A 20,823-nucleotide genomic window follows, 5' to 3' on the forward strand; every position below is an offset into this window, starting at 1 on the left:
AAAAAACACACGTATTGACACAAGTTTTAATTTGTTTAATATACAATTGGTTTCATGATCGCTTAAATATAACTAAACGATCGTTTAATATAACTAAACGATCTTTATATTGCACAATTATTTTGACAACACATTCTCTTTTTACATTCAGATAATTGAATTTAAAGATGGAGAAGTTGAAAATAGGAGCCTGGAAGACAAAACAAAACGAAGCTATATTCAATTGGGAAATATTGTAATCGTTGAAGAAAAAAAATAGAAAAACAAGGGGAAGAAAATAAAAAAGATACAACAAAAGGAAAACAAAAGTTGATTGAAGTAGATGAGTTTGATAATAACGAAATTGAAACTGAAGAAGAAATTGACACTAATAGCAGTCAAGAACTACAAGAAGTTGAAACAAAAGGAAATAAGAGAAAAATTAAAGAAATGCAAAAGAAGAATAATGTTAGTCAGCAAAAAAAGACAAAAGTCTCAACACAAGAAGAAAGCAGCAAGAGAAATGAAAAAGGAATGTCAACTCAAGAATACATTGATACTGCTCCATCCTTCGACCTACAAATTTCTCAATATTTTAGAGATGATTTATAGTGTTTGTAAGCTTCAAATCTTTAAATTTAACTTTTGAAAATTTCTTTATTTTATACTTGAGAAATTTGTATTCCATTTCACTCTTTATATCCTACACTATCTTGTAAAACGTATAAAGGGATCAATTACATTTATTACCACGATTGTTTATATTCAACAAGACCATCGTTTAATTGTATAAATACATAGTCGCTTAAATAATACACTCCACGATCGCGTAAATTATACAACATCATCGTTTAACAACATCTTATAAACGATAGCCTACATGATCGTTTAGTTGTACAACATCACCGTTTGACATCATATCTTTTTCTCATCGTTTAACAATGCAATCACTTACATTTTTTTTACTTAATTACACGATCGTTTATATATATATTAAACAAGAAGGAATGCGATTCAACATTTTAAAAAAAGCACGTGAATTTACAATATTGCCCATTTGGTAAAAACAACTAATATATACGTACCTCCTTCTTCGTTTATCATCACTTCGCAATACACAAATGCACTGATCACTCAGCATTTCGTCTAAAAGATTTCCTATTTAATTTTTCTCTCAATCCATTTTTCTCTTCAACGTCAAAAGGTATTTTGCTGAACTTTTCCTACTATAACGTTATGCTTCGTCTTCTTTATATTTCAAATGGTTCCACTTCTGTCTTGAAAACTATCGTTTTGTTATTAAATTCTTATTCTCAAGTGTATAGGTTTTCGGTTTCGTTTAAACTTCTATTTTACAGATTGTTAAATGTTTCAATTTATTATTACTTGCTGATTAACTATATTACGAATGTCTTTCTGTTTGGATTAAACGATCTGTTACATCAAGTAAATGATAGTTTAATTTTAGGGTTTATGATTTAGTGTTAAAACAATCGTGTACATAACGAAAGTATATTATGATCATTATTTTCAGGATGACTGTACCTAGCACTATCATAACTGGATTGTGGCAAACAAATATAACATTGGAAAAAGATTATGATAACAAGCGCTTACAAAGCCTTCTATTCGGATTAGAAAACAATAAAATAATAACATGCTTGGAAGTTGAGGAAATTTTCAAGAATTTTGAGTTTACAAATGATCATGATGCTATAAAGGTCGTCTTGGCCATCTTTATAGAAACTGTAATGGTCGGGAAGGATAAGACAACACAGTTTGACATGGATATTTTGGGAAGAGTTGATGATGAAGAAATATTTAAGAACTTTGATTGGTCAACTTTCTTCCACACTCATCTGCTCAACAGTTTAAAGGCAAGTCTACAAGGAAAAAAAGAAGCATACGAGCTAAAGAAGACAAAAAGTTCCAAAGCAGTGGCATACTACAACATCAAAGGCTACGTGCTTGCTTTTCAGGTGATTTTTATTTGTTTATACACTTTAGTTAAATGAAAATTCAACATCAAAGTTTAACATAATAGTTTAAATGTTTTAGGTGTGTGCTTATGAAGTACTCTCAACTGCAAGTAATCACCTAGCCACAAAAAACAGTAAGCACTAGAAGAAATATAGGCTTTAATGTCGGTTGGAAAAAATAAAAAATGAACATTAATGTCGGTTTTGAAAAGGCAGATGTTTAATGTTGGTTTTCCACCGACATTAAAAAGTAAGCTTTAATGTCGGTTTTAAACCGACATGAAAGGTCCTCCATTTTGAAAACTGACATTAATGCTCCATTTTAATTTAAATTTTAATAATTTTATTTTGTAAAAAAATAATAATTTCTCTCTCGTACTTTACTCTTTCACTCTTCTCCTCAGTCAATTACTTCGCGGCTCGCACAATCCCTTTCTTCTTCAAATGGGATCTGCCTATTTCTTCTATGAATAACCATCGCCCGTTCGTTCTCCGCATAACCATCGCTGCCACCATTGTGCTTGTTGCCACTATTGTGTGCTCGTTGCCAGCATTGTGCTCGCCGCCACCAATTTGCTCGCCGCCACCATTATCGTTGTGCTCGCCCACTCTTCTAAACAAATTCGCTCGCATTTCCTTCCTTCTAAACAAACTCGTCCGCGTCTCCCTCTCACATTCTCACCGGAGACTATTAATGTCGCTCCTACCTTTAACACTCACAGCTTCTGCATCCACCTTCTAAACAAAATCGCCTGCCTCTCTCTCTCACATTCTCACCTCTTCGTGAAATCACAGTTTCTGTTAGTGAAATCACAATTGCTAGGGCCTTCACCGTGCTTTTCAAGCTATAAATGCATTCAGCGACGGCGTCCCTACTCGACGCTAACATCTAACTCCGGCTGTCGCGGGGGAAGCTTCACAGCAATGGTAATTTCCATCTTCTTTCAAGTGGTCACAATTTTTTTAATTTGGGGTTTAAGCTGCAATATTTTTTTACTTCGATTTAGACTGCAAACCTTCCATCAATCTCAAAATTCAACACTCGTTATTTCAGTATTTGAGTACCTGTGGACATGATTTTCATTGATTTGCAGTCATGTTGTTATCTTGCGTTTAGTGGTTCGGTTATTTCATTCTGATGGGGACTGAGTTTGGGTTTTGTTAGTGTTGGGAATGGATCTTTCTTTTAGGGCTTTCTTTAAGTTTTTAGTTCCTTTTTTGATAAGTAATAAAATAACACAAAGTTTGTTCATATTGGTGCAGTTTCCATTATGCATTTGTTGAACTTGTGGCTTTCTGTAGAAGAGTTATTGGGATAAAGAGGTTCATTTAGTAATTTGTTTCTGGTAATCCAATTCCCTTGGAATACCCTATTTTGGTTATGGTATGCATGATTGTTAAAAACCAACGACAATTGTTTTCCTATGATGGTTTGGTTGGACATGCTAGTTTTAGGGAAATAGCTTTTTTGGATATTGGGATGCATAAAATTTGAATTCACGAGGCTTCTTTGTTTTGATCTTGTGGAATATGATCATCCCTTTACTTCAAACAAATAATATATTTAGCCTGACCCAGTAGTTATTTTATTTATCTACATGTATTTTGTCATGTAAATTCTAGAGGGAAGAGAAACAAGAAAAAGAGCCAGAAATTACTCACAGGGTTTTCTTGGATGTTGATATTGAAGAACAGAGATTAGGTAAACTCCTTTTGCCTACAGTTTACTTTGTTCCTACATGCAGAATGATTGTCAATTGGTAAGGCTGGGTATTGCTGTCTTCTCTTGTGAGTATAACTGGATTTGAACTTGAGTCATGGAAGCTCACATTTTATGAAGTTTTTGTTTGTAAAAGGATACATTCAAGCTTTATTGCTTTGATTTTTGAATTCCTCAATCGTTTGATCTTCTACCCTCCTTCAATTCTTGTTTGACATTTTTAAATCCTCTCTTTCTTCTCTCTTCCATCACTGTATAATTAATTTAAACCGAATGGAGCCTTATGCTTGCTATATTATCTCTGAGTTTATTCTTGAACCAAACACGTGTTTATGAACGTGCATACACTTTGAACAATGTATTAGCGTATAAGTTGTAATTTTTGGGTTTTATAATCCGTTGGATCTTCCGTTCAGCTCGACTTTTACAAATTTGAACCTTCGATGTTGTCATTCTAATCTACTTACTCATGTTATGGAACGCTGCTGATTTTAAGATCTTGTAGTTTAGTATTGTATAGGAGATTAAATTGTCGATTAAATTGCATCTTTTTTCTTTTTCAGATTAAAACTTATATGTATGTGGAGTCGGAAGTTCATATGTATGTGAAGTTCGTCATATGTTTGGGAAAGTCATATGTCTATGTTTGGGATGCAAAGTTGTTTTGTTTCATCGAATTGTTTATTTGTTTGATAAGTTTTAGAAGAAGAAGATTTTTTTTTGTTTTAATTTCTTCTTCACATCATTGAATTGTTTGTTGGTTTAATTCCTTCAGATTTTTTCTCTGTTAGAGTGTGAAGCGGTTTTTAGGGAAGTTTCTGTTTGGCTATCAAGGAAGAAAAATCACAAGATTTTTCTTTGTGGTGTTCGTGTTGGTAGACAAAAGAAGTTAAATGTAAGTTTTTCTTTTGGTTTTGTGTAATGTTCACGTTTGTTATAAAGTTTTTTAGAGTTTTTAGGTTTTGTTTCCTAATTCATTGGATAGAAACAGAAGAAGAAATTAAATACCAAACAACATCATTGCTAACTTTTTTCCTTCAAATCAGAATAATGAGAGATGTCTCTTATAATTTCATCATTTGAAACAGAAGAAGAAAAACCTATATTCAGTGACATATCAACATTCTCCCATATACTACTAGATGAAGAAGATTTTCCCAAACAATTAACACTTACATGGGCAACTAATGGATGTCTACTAATTGCATTTTTAGCAAAAGCTAAATACCAAACAACATCATTGTCCTTTATCGGTACTACAGTTTGAACATTACATTTACCAAAATCAAGTAAAACAGATAATTCTACTGATTCATCCAATTCAAGTTGTTCACATATCAAAGCAACCGAAGAATTAAAGCTGACTCGCATATCTACCTAAATTTCGGACACTGAGTAATTCTCATAAATATTGCAGCCATTCCATTGACCTCCATAAAAAACAACAATAGGAATAGACATTCTAATCTGGAAAATAAGAAAATATAATTAAGTATTTAAATGTAATAAGAGAATACTAAACGATTGTGCAAATAAGTTAATAAAAACTAAATGATCATTTAACACCAATACACTATCGTATATAATAAATTAAATCATCGTATAAAATAAGCTATATACGATCGTTTAAAGACACTGATTGTTTAAACCATCGTATTCAATTCGATACACTATCGTTTAAAGATACTGATCATTTAAACCATCATACTGAATTTGATACACGATTGTTTAAAGACGCTGATCGTTTAAATAATCGTATTGAATTTGATACACGATCGTTTAAAGACGATGATCATAGAAAATATTGAAAATTTTCGTGTTCATAAAGATGAATGATCATGTTCATATAACAAAACGATCGTCTGTATATTGTTGAACGATCATGTTGATAGAGGTAAATGATCAAGTAATTCAATTTTGTCCGCTCATCATATACAAAAAATCACGAATTGAAACTAAAAGTACGTATGATAGATAGATATTTGAAACTAAAAGTAAGTATGATAGATAAAAACTCAAACGACATTCATACTGAAATATAAATTCTTAAATCAACGTAAACAGTAATCAAAATCTTCAACGATCTTCATAACCAAATACAAGATGTCTTACAGTAATACCTACATATTTTAAACATTCTATCTTCATGTCGAAATATATAATTCTGAATGAAATTTTATAATCAACTAAATAGTTCAAAGAAAAAAAAATATTTAGAATACTCACCGAAACCAAAATAACTGAGACGATATTAACAGAGCAATATACACGATCTTGATTGTCCAAGATGACAAGAAGAGAAACAATGTTATCGAAGATGATGGATTTGAGAGTGAATGTTGTCCAGAATTACGAAAAAGGTAAAGAATGATCAAGATGAAAGATATATAAAGGACGAGATGAATAACTCAGAAACGACGATCATGAAAAAATCGAAAAGAAGAAGAAAATCATATTTGAAAGATCGTTATAAAAGATTAAGGGCAAATAAGAAATTCTGAAAAAATAATTTGCCTTAATGGGCTTGTTATACGAGTCGTAAATAGTTTGCAGTTTTATTACATTTATTTAAGTTCCCTATTTTTTCCCTCAATTCATATTGATTTCACTATTTTTTTTTACTTTATCACTTGTAAAAAAAGCCCTATTTGAGATCTCTAAATAAAGTCCACTCCATTTTTTCCTTTCAATTTGAATATGTATCTCTTCAATTCCAGCAAGATTTTTATAATATATGGAGGGGTAAGTCTTATTTGAGGTGAAAGGGTTAATGGATTATGCATCTTTTTGAGAAATTTACATTTTTTTTTGTCAAAATTAGCATGTTAGTTTAATTTTCTTCAAGGAAACGTGAATTTGATAATGTAAGCGTTTGTTTACAAAATTAATACTAAGTTTATTGAATGAATAAGCATGCAAGATGCCTTAAATATGCAAGACATTAAATCTTTATTAGAAAATTAAAGTGAGTTCATAAAGTTCTCGAGTCCATTTATTGAAATTATTCAAAGTATGTTAATCTTGGAGTTTGAATGTAAATCTTGTTTTGTTAGAATATTTTGTTTTTCCATTAGAAATTGAGTTTAATTCATCTTTTGTATATGGTCATGATAAATAAAATTCAGTTCAATTTTCTATTAATTCTTAGTATGAAAGGTGCTAATCTCTTGGAAACAAAAGTTCCTTTCTAGCATATGATTCCTTTGGTTCAATTATCTATGTTGCCATTATGAAATTATTTATAAATTGCTTTGCATCTTTCTTGTTAGAATGATTTAGGCTTCAATTGGAGAGCAAGTCTTGATTGATTGTTTTGACTCTTCTTTCAATTTAGATTGTGTTGTAATTTACTTATGTTCTTGGATCTTACCCTACATTTAGACTACCTCTCTTCACTTTTTTCCATTTTAAGATGTACTTAGTTTATGTTTGTTGCAATTCATCATATCTTCCTTTTTTTTTTTCTCATACTATATCTTTCTTTCTTCCATGGGGTATTCTTTCAAATTTATAGAAAACCCCCCCAAAAAAAAACAGGTTTGACTAATGCCGACCTTCTTAGTATTTTCTTTTCTTCTTATGGATAGTGTCCAAAGCAAAGCGACATTGTAGATTGTGGGCATTATGTCATGCAATTCATGCATGATATAACATTATCAAGCAACAAGACAATCTTGGAAGTAGTAGGTATTTCATTTTACCTTTTTGTACTACTTATGTTGTTTACAACTATTGTATATTAATGCATTTTTAACTGATGAATAGATGGAAGGAGCAGCCTCGACATACTCATAGGATGATTTAGATGTCGTAAGATCGGAGTTGGCTGAATTCGTTGGAACACATGTTTACTTTGCTGAAAGGTAAAATTTGTAAAACATACAATTTTATATTTTTTTTGTGTAGGTTTGACTACATAATGTGTTATTAGGTTGACTATCCTGTTGTTATAGTAGTCATTAAAAAGCTATTTTGTTCGATCTACTTAGACGTATGTTTTAGAAATCATGTTGACATGTACTTAGGAACTTGATATTTTGTTGCGTTGACTATCCTACAGTTATGGTAATTATTGGAAAGCTATTTTGTTCGATCAGCTTAGACATATGTTTTAGGAATTATGTTGACATGTACATAGGAATTTGATACTTTGTTTTTTTCTAATATAATGGAAGTGACTTTGTTTGTTTGCAAATTTTTATTTGTAGCGTAGGTGTTTTGTTTGTCATATACTTTGTGTTGTGTTGTGTTATAATGAATTTAGGTGTTTTGTTTGCTAAGTTTTAGATTTAAGTGTGTTTATGTGTTTGTGGAGGTGGAGGGAGGGGGGGGGGTGTGGGGGTGTGGGGGGGGGGGGGGGGCGTAAGTCTATGTTTAAGTTTAATAATAACTTTTAAAGAAGGGGAGAGACTGGTAAGTTTATGTTTAACAATGATCTTGGAAGGGGGAAGAGGACAGGGGGAGTGCAAAAATCTTATGTTTAAGTTTAACAATGACTTTAAAAGGGGGACATGGGGAGTGATAAGTTTATATTTAAGTTTTACATTGACTTTAGAAAAAGGAGGGGGGGGGGGAGAGAGTGCTAAGTTTATGTTTAATAATAACCTTGGAAAGAGGGAGTAAGATAGTAAGTTTATGCTTAAGTTTAATAATGATTGTAGAGGGGGAGGGGAGTTAAGGGTAAGTTTATGTTTAAGTTTCAACTTGATGCAAACTAGAACATTGTTAGATCTATAAAGATTGAATCGAAACTTACATTTGCAACACCTATATACTATGCTTATGTTTATGCTTATGGTAGTCGGTGTTTTTATTTATCTTTTGCATCCTATACGGATCTTTTATTAAGAACCTTGGTTGTGTGAACCTTGGCTTATTTTGAAAGGTTCGTTCGTTTGCTTATTAATAAGGTGAAATTTGTTTGGCATGTACTTAATGATTATGCTTATGCTTATGCTATGTACCTAATGAATATTGACTAAGGTTCATTTTTGACAAATTTGCAGGTAGTTTAAGAATCCGTTGACCATGAGACTGATCAAGTTCATTTATGCATTAGATTAGGTCATACATACATGTATTACAATTAATTTATTTTTTGGATTATTGTAAAACCTTTTCCAACAATGTAATTTACATTTTTTATAATCAATATAAAAATCTTTCTAAAAATATGTGGGTAATGTTGAATCATATATTTAATTTTTTTTACAGGAGAAATATATGACAAAAAAAATATGTGTTGCGAATTGAAAAATAACGACGTCAAACAAGTGTCGACATATAAGTGTTTAACATAAAACGGTGTTGTCAAAGCACATTTTTTGACAAGAATGATGTGCAATGAAACATTTAAACATGACAATATATTGGTTTCGAGTTATAGATAAAGTTAACACATTTAAAGCGTCAATATATAGGTATTAATGACAATATATTCGTGTTGAGTGATAGATAATGATGACACATTTAAAGTATCAATATAAGAGTATTAATGACAATATATTGATGTCGAGTTATAGATAATGGTGACATATTTATTATGACAAGGTAAAGGTATTAATGACACAATCTTGGTGTCATCGAAGCATATTTAACAACACACTTTATGAAGTGTCGTTAAATAGCCTTTCTTGATAGGGGTTTCAATGACAAATTGTGTCGTTGAAACTCTTTATGACACAAATCTTGCATTGTTAAAACCCAAATTTCTACTAGGACACAAGTTAACACTCTATAAACAAGCTAAGTGAGTAGCCACTACTTGTACACATCAATCATTAGTAAGAGTTATAAACCACACTCCTTGTTTGGCCTAAGAAGTTGGTAGGTTTCACTGAAAAAAAATATTAATTTTATATCTTATCAACTTCCTATGGGTTTAGATGTTTACAACTTCATAGATTTCACATATAACTTCTTACTTCACTATTCAACTTGTCTCACCCCCTCCCGAACTATCTGCTAGCTTAGTCCGAAAGATGATATGGTGTGAAGCCAACCGACGTCGTTCTCCTCTAAACGATATCTGTCGACTCTGCTGAACTCTCACTACAAGAAATCGGAGTTCTCCTGACGCTGAGAAAGACGTCGACAGAAAAGTCGTCAGGAATAGCTCGCTCTTCCGACGCCAAGCATTAGACGTCGGGAACAAAAGCTTTTCTTGATGCACTATTCTAGGCATCAGAAAAGGCGTCAGGCAAAAGGATCATTTCTGATGCGGATATGGTGCATTGGGAAATCCCCGTCGTAATTAAGGACGAATTAATTAGGGTGGACATGTATCCCCGATGCTATGGTGTATGCATTAGGGACAACGTTGTGAATAAGGCCCATTCCCGACACCGTTTTAGTGCGTCGGGAAAGCCTTATCATAATTTACAACGAATTATTACGGTGGGCATGTATCCCCGGCGCTTTGAACGGTCTCCATGCTAATCTAGTATATAAACTATTATATATGCAACACAACACAGTTGAATCTAGGCCGATCATATACATACATGAAGTGTAGCTCAGAAATAATTGATTTCACAAGTAAACCTAATGAAGACACCTTAACCAAAACATAACCAACAAAGGCTGTTTACACAACCGCAACTCCTAGAGCTTATACAAACTTTAAAGTATCTATATCATACAAAGACATATACAACATAATACAAAAGACTCTGTACAACTCTAACCATGTACTGACAATCAATATTGGAGCTTCAACAGACTAAGGCGGTCTATCAGGTACCAGGAACTCGATCACTACCTAGAAAGTGGGTAAAATATTTTGGAAGAATAAGCTATAAAGCTCAATGACTGACTCAACTTAAAACTATAAATTTAAAAATAAGAGCACATGAAAGCTTTATACATATAAATCTATTTATACAAGTCGTAAATATGCACATATAATAGTAAGAATAGCTTTCTCAAATACTCAGTATGTACGTCATTGAAATCTAGCAAGGTATATCAAAACATTTTAACTAACATGAAAAATCTACGTTGTGTAGGGCACGTTCAGTACAACCAAAGTTTACAAGCTTTACGATGTAGTGGGACCCATCCAGCACTCTCATCGTCTTTGTCGTAGTAGAGCCCGTCCAACACTTACGACAGCATCATTATTACGGGATACATTTTCAACGTCAACAACGGAATCCAACCTGTGTGCACACGATACCATACAACCTCAGGCTCAACATCTCAATCATGTAGTTAACAGAAACATCAAAAAATCATATGAAAATATTAAAACATGCCTGCTATCTTTATCTTTCGTAAAGCTCAAGCTTACTCAGATTGTCCGTGGAAAACTAAAAAATCTAAAAACAATACTTGCTTAAAATGATTTGGGTTCAACTACTTTTCAGAAATTCGATAATAACGTGCTCATGTATAAATTTCATCATAAAACTTTCTACTTGAACTTATGCTCAAAACCGTTCATAGAAATCATGTACTATCTATTGAAATATAATCATAGATAACAATTTAGTCATAGAAATATAGTCATAAATAAAAGTTTAGAAATATGTTTGAAATCTGTTTTGTCACTCAATGTCTTGAGCTAGATCCTTGGTCTGTAATCTCGGTTTAATTCTTTTTGACCTGTCAACAATCAAATCGAGTATTAGAATCCTAAATATTCTGGTTTTCTAAAGATAGACTTAACAAGTCGTACTAAATTTGACATTTACGAAAACAAAGCTTAAGAAATAAAATCCTATTTGAATAACTCTATGCATTTTCCAGATTTCTAACATAAACTTCAAATGACCATAACTCCCTCACTACTTAACCAAAATGAGTGTTCTTTATGTCAACATCTTTATTTTGATGTCCTCTATAACTTACTTAAAGATATATAACCAAATTCTCACTCCAAAATCTCAGAAATACCACGAAATAAAATCACTCCAAAATCGCGCACTCTACGAACCTTCAATTTGTGCTTGTACATTAACATATTTTCAATCATAATTGGCTCACAACATCTTCAGAAAAGTTATAGGAAATTGAATAAAAGTTTCAACCATATCAATTAGAGGTTCTAACTCAACGTATACACACCGAAAAAATAAAAAAAAAAACCAGAGGATATGTGATTTCGCGTGGAAAACACCTGCTCTGCCTTCTTTGTCAAATATCACCCAATTAACAACAAAATTGACTCAAACATCCTTCACAAAAATTGTTCAAAAATGAATTAGCTTTCAATATATTTAAACCTCACCTCTTAGTTCTTCTTAAGAAGATCAAACCGAATAAAAACCAGAAGTGTGCAGAGTAGGTCAAAATCTAACATGATTGAAACTTCCTTTGAGTTTTTCCCCTTCTTCAACCTTAGAACTAAGAAATCTTCTTCTTCTTCCTTAGGTTCCCTTCAAATCTTCTCTTGAAAATAAGCTCAGAAAGTTTGGATAATAAAATTGTAGTGGAGGGCAACATGACCGAAAGAGAAGAAGAAAAAAAAGTATTTTTTTTCCCTCATTTCCTCTTTCTTTCCTTTTATCTCTTCTTTTTTTTTTAATAAAATCTTTAATTATATAAAAATATTATATAATTAATTCTTATTTTCTAATATTCCTTTTATATTTAAAAAAAATTCAAAGAGAATCTCGGGTTTACCCAACTCCTTTCCCAAAGTGCTTTGTGTACTATTTTTTGATTTTGATCAGTTTTGGTGATGATGAATATAAGTGGGCTAGATGTATATGGAAGTGCAACAGAACATTTGTTAACAGGAATGAGAATACATTGAAAGGGATGGAAATCTGTTATTGTTTTCCCAAATCCAAAGGCATTTTTAGGATGTGCTTCTTCAGGAGGGGCAACATCTTGGAGCAACAAAAGAGAAGGGTTACATGCCAACTTGAAGTTTTGTTCAGCACAAAATCTCAAATGTTCTGTGTTGTTTTTGACAAACTTCAACTTAGGCAATGCATGTTCTATCTTTGGATTCTACTTTAGGAAATACGTTCCATTCCTGAGCTTCTCTGTACTCTTCTTCCTCCCTTCTCTCTCATTGTCAAATCTTGTTTTTTCCCCAATATAAGTACACATCACCCTTCTCATTCGCAATCATTTGCAATAGTTTGCAAGCTGCAAGTTATGTTCATAATCATCCAAGGACAAAGTCAATTTTTACTTCAATAGCTTTTATTGGAAAAATGCCGATGACAAATGGAAAAAAAACTAACCTAAGGATGCCAGTGACGAACGACCAAAAAAGACCTAATCTGAGAAATGGCCAACGGGATGGCGAGGAATGTCGGTGACGGACGGCTGGCAAGGAATGTCGTTGGTCACGGACAGTGGACGAGGAATGTCGGTGATAGACACCTGATGAATGGCCTATGGCTGGATGTTGGAGAAGTGATTTGGTCGGCGGCGTTTGGAGAAAATGAAAAGATTTGCGTGAAATTTGGGAAAAAATTTATTTTGATTGATTAATTTATTAAATTTTATTTTAATAAAATAGATTAATTTATTTAATGCTTTTACATTTTTATGACAACAAATAACTGCCACAAAAAAGTGGAATCCGAAAACAACGTTCTTTCCGACCAAAATTGCGAATTTTGACATTTATGACATTCCTTTTCTTCTTCCTTTCAATTTGGGTTGTAGTGAGGTGTCATGGTAGGTTTTTTTTCTTATAGTGACCCGGTTTTACACCTGAAATGGATGACTTATTGAGTCAGTGCCTATAAACTACCCTCATCTATGCAGATCAAAGGATAATTCTATATTAACAGAAGTTCATAGTTAGCTAAAGATTAAAATTAAGTTACTCAGTTCATCAGTAAACAAAATAGTCAATATAAACAGTAAACTATGTTATAACATAAAAGTGGCTATTTCATGGTTCTAATATTTTGTAAACTCTTTACATAAGACATAAAAGCGACTATTGGATCATCCTATGTAAAGAGTTTACATAGAATACACTCATTTTCATGTCTCTAAATGAACGATTCAGTATCATATCGTTTGTTCTAACTACAAAGCGGGATACTTTCAGTTGTTTCTACTAACGATTCAGGATTATATTAATTGATAGTGTTATTTTTAATCAATCTTTAAGGATAATTCAACGAGAGAAAATAAGATTTCAACTTCAGTTTTTTCTCCTTTTGCAACGTGTCCAACAATGCTTTACTCTTTATGAAAAAAAAAAGTTAAGAAACAACTCTTGTTACTTAAGAAATCTAAGTTTAAATAATGTGTGCCATGAAAGAAAAGTATACATGTGTAATGAGAGAAATAGTTGTAATGTTCTGTTGATGGTTATAGTGACGGTTGCACACAACAATCAGTTTAGAAGTAAACTTCATATTTACAATACAATACAATAAATTTGTTGCTATTCTAAGAAAGATTCACGGACAGAGGTTTAATAATTAACCTTATCATAATCATCTTTTCCATACAAAGTTGATATCAAATAACGTGTTGGAAATGGAAATGGACAAAATCTGAAATAAAACAAATATAGAAAAGAAACAAAAAATAAATAAAAAAAAAGAAGCTGAAACAATATGGTGAAGTCAAAATAGACAACTACCATCACAAAAAAAAATGAGATATGTTAAAACCTTTCTAAAAGGTTGAACTAACTAACTCGAAACTAAGTAAACGGTAAGCTTTTGACAATTTATTAGAAAAATATGAATAACTAACTAATAACCCTTATATCAACGGGTCTAGAAGAAAATAAAATGGTTGATTTGGAAAAATTAGAAGAAAGACAAAGATCGTAAAACAAATCACGACAATATATAGGGATCTTTTCAAAAATATAAAAAACGGCAAAATATTTACATTCTATAGAATAATTCCAAAAATGGAAAAGTCCAGAGACCCACTGTGTAAAATACCAAAAATACCCCGTCAAGAACGCGTGCCTAATATATTTGTGATCGTTTAGATTTAATTATTAATCGTTTAGACATGGGTACAATTTATACACGATCGTTTAGACAAGGATTATAATGCGATCGTTTAGATATGACTATAATTTATACGTGATCATTTAGATATTACTACAGTTTATATGCAATCGTTTACATATGGCTACGATGCGATCGTTTAGATATGGGTACAATTTATACGCGATCATTTAGATATGACTACAATTTATACGCGATCGTTTAGATATGACTACAATTTATACGTGATTGTTTATATATGAGTTTTTCAATTCTAGCGTTTAATTTTGTTACACGATCGTTTAGATTTGGGAAATCTAAATGATTTTTTTTTTTAATTTGATACACGATTTTTTTAATTATTTTGGTACGCGATCGTTTAAATTTTTTTACACGATCGTTTACTTTTTTTACATGATTGTTTACTTTTCTTTACACGATCGTTTACATTTGGCTACTCCAATCCAAATGAATTTTTTTTCAAGATTTTTTATACACGATCTTTTATTTTTTTTACACGATCATTTACTTTTTTTTTAAACGATTGTTTACATTTGGCTACTCCAATCTAAATGATTTTTTTTCAAGATTCTTTATACACAATTTTTTATTTTTTTTATAGAATCGTTTACTTTTTTACACAATCGTTTACATTTGGCTACTCCAATCTAAATGTTTTTTTCAAGATTCTTTATATACAATCTTCTAGATTTTGCTATTTTTTTTACACAGTCTTATACACATTAGATTTTGCTTTTTTTTTACATAGTCTTATACAAAGTTGTTTAGATTTGGTTACCCAAATGCAAACGGGTAAAAAAAAAAGGAAAAGTAGAAAGACGATGGAAAAAATCGAAGCGAAAAAAAAAAAAGAAGAGGAAAAGAAGAAAAACGATTGAAAGATTAAACGACGTAAATAAAGAATCGAAAAATAAGAAAAATGATAGAAAGAAATGGAAGAAAAGAAAAAGAGGAAAGAAGAAAGACGAAATCGCAGGGAAGGACGGGGAAGACGAAATAGAGGAGGAAGACGAATCGCAGAAGAAAGAAATATGGAAGGGCAAGTCTGAAATATTTAAAAAATGACTAATTTTATAGACTTTGTTACATAGGCCGTAAATAGTTTGGTGTTTAGGATAGTTACAAATGTAGCAATTATATTCAAAATAATTGAGTATATAGAAAAAAATTGCAAATATAACAAAATTTGTCAAAATCTATCAATGAAAGGAGTATATCACTGATAGATCATGTAGCAAATGTTGGTCTATCACTGATAAACCATAAGAGTCTATCAACGATAGAAGTCTATCGCTGATAGATTTTGCTATATTTGCAATTTTTTTAAATATTGCTACATACTTAATATTTATTCTAAATATGTCTACCTATTATAATTACCCTCGGTGTTTTGTTACATTTACAATAGTTTTCCCAATATATAATGTTAGATGTCAAATTTTAGTCAAAGAAAAAATACTTGACTTCACGTAGCAACCGCGGTGAATTATAATTATGTGAACAAGATTGACATACAAAATCAAAACGAAGACTGTATACTGATATGGTGACTCTGATGCTTAAGTCAATTATTCAGAAATCTTCGAGCAATAATGATATATATATATATATATATATATATATATATATATATATATATATATATATAATTAATAGGAAAAAAGTTGTATTCGAGGGAATATTTGATTTTTTTTGGACTTAAATGATTATTCAAAAGAGGAGAATTAATATATATATATATATATATATATATATATATATATATATATATATTCTTTTATTTCTCTTAGAAGTTTGATTAAGGAGTCTTTTAAAAAATATAACGAAGTGGCAAAATATCTACACTGTATAGAATAATTTTTAAAAAGGAAAAAGCCCACAGGCCTAGAATGGAAAATACAAAAAATGCCCCGTCAACTGTTGTTAACAACACGTGTAATATATTTGGTACACGATCGTTTAGATTTGACTATTGTTTTGGTACATGATTGTTTAGATTTGGTCGTTTAGATTTGAATAGTCAAATCTAAACGATTTAATTTTTTAATTTTATCATTCAATTTGGTTACACAATTGTTTAATTTGGTTACACGATTGTATAATTTGGCTACACGATTGTTTAGCTTTGGTCGTTTAGATTTGACTACCCCAAATCTAAACAATTTTTGTTTCAAAATTTGGTACACAATCGTTTCGATTTGGCTAAATGAATTTTTAAAAAAATGTTTTGGTACACGATTGTTTATTTTTTCAAGATTCTTTGGATACGATCGTTTATATTTGCCTAAACGATTTTTTTTATTTTTTTGGTACATGATCGTTTAGATTTTGCTACTTCAATCTAAACGATTTTTTTTCAAGATTCTTTATACACGTACACGATCTTTTAGATTTGGTTACCCTAATCTAAATGACGTAAAAAAAAGAAAAGAAGAAATACGATGGAAAGAAATCGCACAAAAAAAAATAGAAAAATAAGAAAGATGATGAAAAGAAATCACAGCGAAAAAATAGAAAAAGAAGAAAGATGATAGAAAGAAATCAGATTTAGTTACCCAACCAAATTTAAACGATGTAAAAAAAAGGAAAAGAATAAAGGCGATGGAAAGAAATCGCAGCGAAAAAAAAAAGGTAAGGGAAGAAAGACATATAGAAAAAATCGCATGAGGAGGAAGAGAAGAAATACGGAAGGGCAAACATGAAATATTTAAAAAATGTCTAACTTTATAGCTTTGTTACATGGACCGTAAATATTTTATAGTTTGTTATATTTATGAAAATGTTCCTTCAACTAATGTGTATAGATAGGGAAATGTAGAGAAGAGTTCAGAAATGTGAGTAACGGGATACAAAAGTGGTTTAATGGCTTTTAATTTAATATTAATGGTCCCTTGCAGCCGTAATTAGAATATCTTTTGGGGATATTATTCTTATATTTTGGGATATTATTCTTGTATTTATTTTGCATATTCTTTTCTTAAGTGTCAATTGCTGTGTGTATAATTAGGCTTGTATCTTTGATAAATATCAGTGAAATAAACTATTATTCAATTAGAAAGCACATTGTATCAGAGCTAAGTTTAACCTAGGTCTTGCACTATACCAACAGTCGTCGTCGTTGCTCCTTTCGTCGCGAAGCTCGCCAACATCACTTGTGTTTCTCCATTCGATCTTGGCCGTCCAGATTTGTCTCTGTTCTTCTCTCGTCCACACCTTTGATCTTTGCGCTTTCACTCTTTTATTCTTCGCCGATGTCTATTTTTACCTCGATCGCTTCTCTCGGTTCATGTTGTTCAGATCCATTCATGCTGTTCAGATCCACGATGCTCCTCTTCATTCGACCGTTCAAATCCACGACATTCTGTTCCATTCAGTTTAGATCCGACGTTTCGTTCAGATCCTATAAAGACTAGTCCTTTCAATTCCATTCTACCCACTTTGGTTCTGTTTCCTTCAAGCCCGGTTCTATTGATGACCCCTCTAAGAAGCCAAGTTCCTCTCAAATCTGCTGTAATATTATTCTTGTATTTGATTTCTCTATTTTTGGTGTTGAAAATTTGTTTGGCATTGCCCCGTGGTCTCTATTTTTGCCATTCTTTTGATCGGGAAGTTATTTGTTGGTTGAGTTTCTCACTAACCTTTTTAGATGGAGAAAAATGATGCAGCTCATCCTATTAGCATCATTCTTAATGGCATTACATTACTTGGGTCCACCAAATGAGGAGTTTTTTTATTGGTCGAAAGTTATGGCGTATAGTTATTGGAGATATCACCAAACTTGTCAAATCTACTCCTCTCGTGAAAAACATTAAGGACATCAATGAGAATGATGATGCAAACCCCTCAAATGTCACTGTTCAAGAGACCACTACAAAAGACGACAAGTACATTGAAAAAATTGAGGATTGGGATAGCAAAAATCATCAAAGTATCACTTGGTTAGGTAACACTTCTATTCCAGCTATTCATACTCAATTTGATGCGTTTGAACTTTAGGATTTTCTGTCCACACGGTTTCAGTCTATTAGACTTGCTTACTATTATCAATTACATTCTCGATTTATTAGTCTAAACCAGGAGGTCAGACAATCTGTTAATGAATATCTTACTACTTTTCAGCCTGTTTGGACTCAGTTAAACCAGACAAAAATCAGTCCTAACCATATTCTTCTCATCAAAGTCCTATGGGTCTTGGCCAAAGTATGAATCAGTTCATGTTGCTTTGTTACATAGCAATCCTCTGCCATCTCTCAACGTTGCCGTTCAGAAAATTTTATTTGAAGAAAAACAACTTGGCATTGTCTCCTCTTTTCCCTCTGATGTTGCTCTTGGAACCATTCATCCATGACCTGCTAATGAGTCTACTTTCTATAAAAATTGTGAACTTCATGGTCATAAGTTTGCTAACTATCGTACTATTGAGTGTAGGTATTGTCACAAACGAGGTTGTCTACGTTGTGTTATTACGTTGTGTTATTGCTAACTATCGTACTATCGTACTATGTACTTTGTGTTATTACATCGTCATGAACACATCAAACTTGAACCTCATGCTTGTCTACGTTGTTTCTTGGGTTATGATACTGAGCATAAAGGATTTCGTTGTTGGGATCCAATCTCTTAATGGTTACATATATCTCGCATGTCATGTTTTGGGATCATTGCATGTTTTCTAGTATTTCTTCATTCCATGCATCTCTATCTAGTCCTCACCCATTCTTCATCGATCCTTCTACTGATTTGTTCCCCACTTTTGACTCACCACCTGACACTACACCTTGTAAGAGAAATCTAATCTCTGCACTCCCGAATCTTCCATCTGCCCTCTATGAGGAACCTGAATTTGCTTCTATCTGACTCTCCACCCAGGTAAGAGAAACTCCTCCTCATCTCAAAGATTACTATTGTTTTTCCACTATTATGTCCATGGTTGAACCTTCCTCGATAAGGAAGCCAATACTAACCTCTTGTGGCAGCAAGCAATAAATGAAGAACTCCGAGCCTTAGAAAAGACTCAAACTTGGGACAATGTTGACTTACCTCTTGTAAAGAAACCTATCGGCTGTAAGTGAATTTTTAAAATCAAAATTCACTTTGATGGCTCTATTGAACGATGCAAAGCATGACTTATGGCCAAAGGCTATTCTGAGGAATATGGCATTGATTATGAAGAAACTTTTACTCCAGTAGCTCGAATGACCTCTGTTCGCAGTCTATTAGCCATCGTAGCTCCAAAACAATGACCCCTCCTTCAAATGGATGTTAAAAATGTATTCCTCAATGAATCCTATTTGAAGAAATCTATATGAAACCACCACATGGTACTACTTCGCCACCTCAAAGTGTGTCTTCTTCACCGTGCTCTTTACTGTCTCATATAGGCTTATCGAGCTTGGTTTGCAACATTCAGTTTCACTGTTACCCAACTTTGGTTCATCTTCAAGTCTCACGATTTGGCCCTATTACTTGCTAAACATCGTGGTATTTTTCTCCTTCTTTTATATGTTAATGACATGATTATTACAAGTGATGACCTTCAAGCCATATCTGATTTGCAATGTTACCTTGGTAAGCACTTTTAGATGAAGGATTTAGAACCTTAAGCTATTTTCTTGGTCTTGAGATCTCATAATACTTATCTAATGGCTACTACTTTTCTCAAGCAAACTATGCCTCTGACCTCCTCAGTTGATCTGGTATTACTGACCCTGCCACATCTTCAACACCTATGGATCCAAATGTGCGACTCACTCCTTTTGATGGTGTTTCTCTTGATGATCCCACTTTGTATCGGCAACTTGTTGGTAGCTTTATTTACTTAACTGTGACCCGTCCAAATATTATATTGCATATGCAGTCCACATTGTTAGTCAATTCATGCCTGCTCCTCATACTATTCACTTCACTGCTGTCCTTCGTATTCTTCACTACATTAAAGGCACTCTGAGTCATGGTCTACAATTCTCCTCACAATCCTCTCTGGTTCTCTGATGCTGATTGGGCAGGTGATCCCACTGATGGAAGATCCACCACTAGTTATTGCTTCGATTTAGATGATGCTCTTATCTCCTGGCACCGCAAGAAACAATCTATTGTTTCTCGTTCCAGCACATAGTCTGAATATTGTGCTCTGACTGATGCCACTTCAGAATTACTGTGGCTTCGTTGGCTTCTTACTAATATGTGGGCCCCATAA

General features: G+C 32.4%; 1 long non-coding RNA gene across 1 annotated transcript; it reads left to right on the top strand.

Annotated features, from left to right (window-relative positions):
- Positions 1-4,430: 4,430 nt before the first annotated feature.
- LOC127148891 (uncharacterized) lies at positions 4,431-8,731 on the top strand. The gene is made up of 4 exons (XR_007820106.1): positions 4,431-4,573; positions 7,266-7,365; positions 7,444-7,541; positions 8,685-8,731. It is a non-coding gene; the product is annotated as an uncharacterized LOC127148891 (long non-coding RNA).
- Positions 8,732-20,823: the final 12,092 nt, after the last annotated feature.

The sequence above is a fragment of the Cucumis melo genome, chromosome 4 (assembly GCF_025177605.1).
Source record: "Cucumis melo cultivar AY chromosome 4, USDA_Cmelo_AY_1.0, whole genome shotgun sequence".
Taxonomy (NCBI): Eukaryota; Viridiplantae; Streptophyta; class Magnoliopsida; order Cucurbitales; family Cucurbitaceae; genus Cucumis; species Cucumis melo.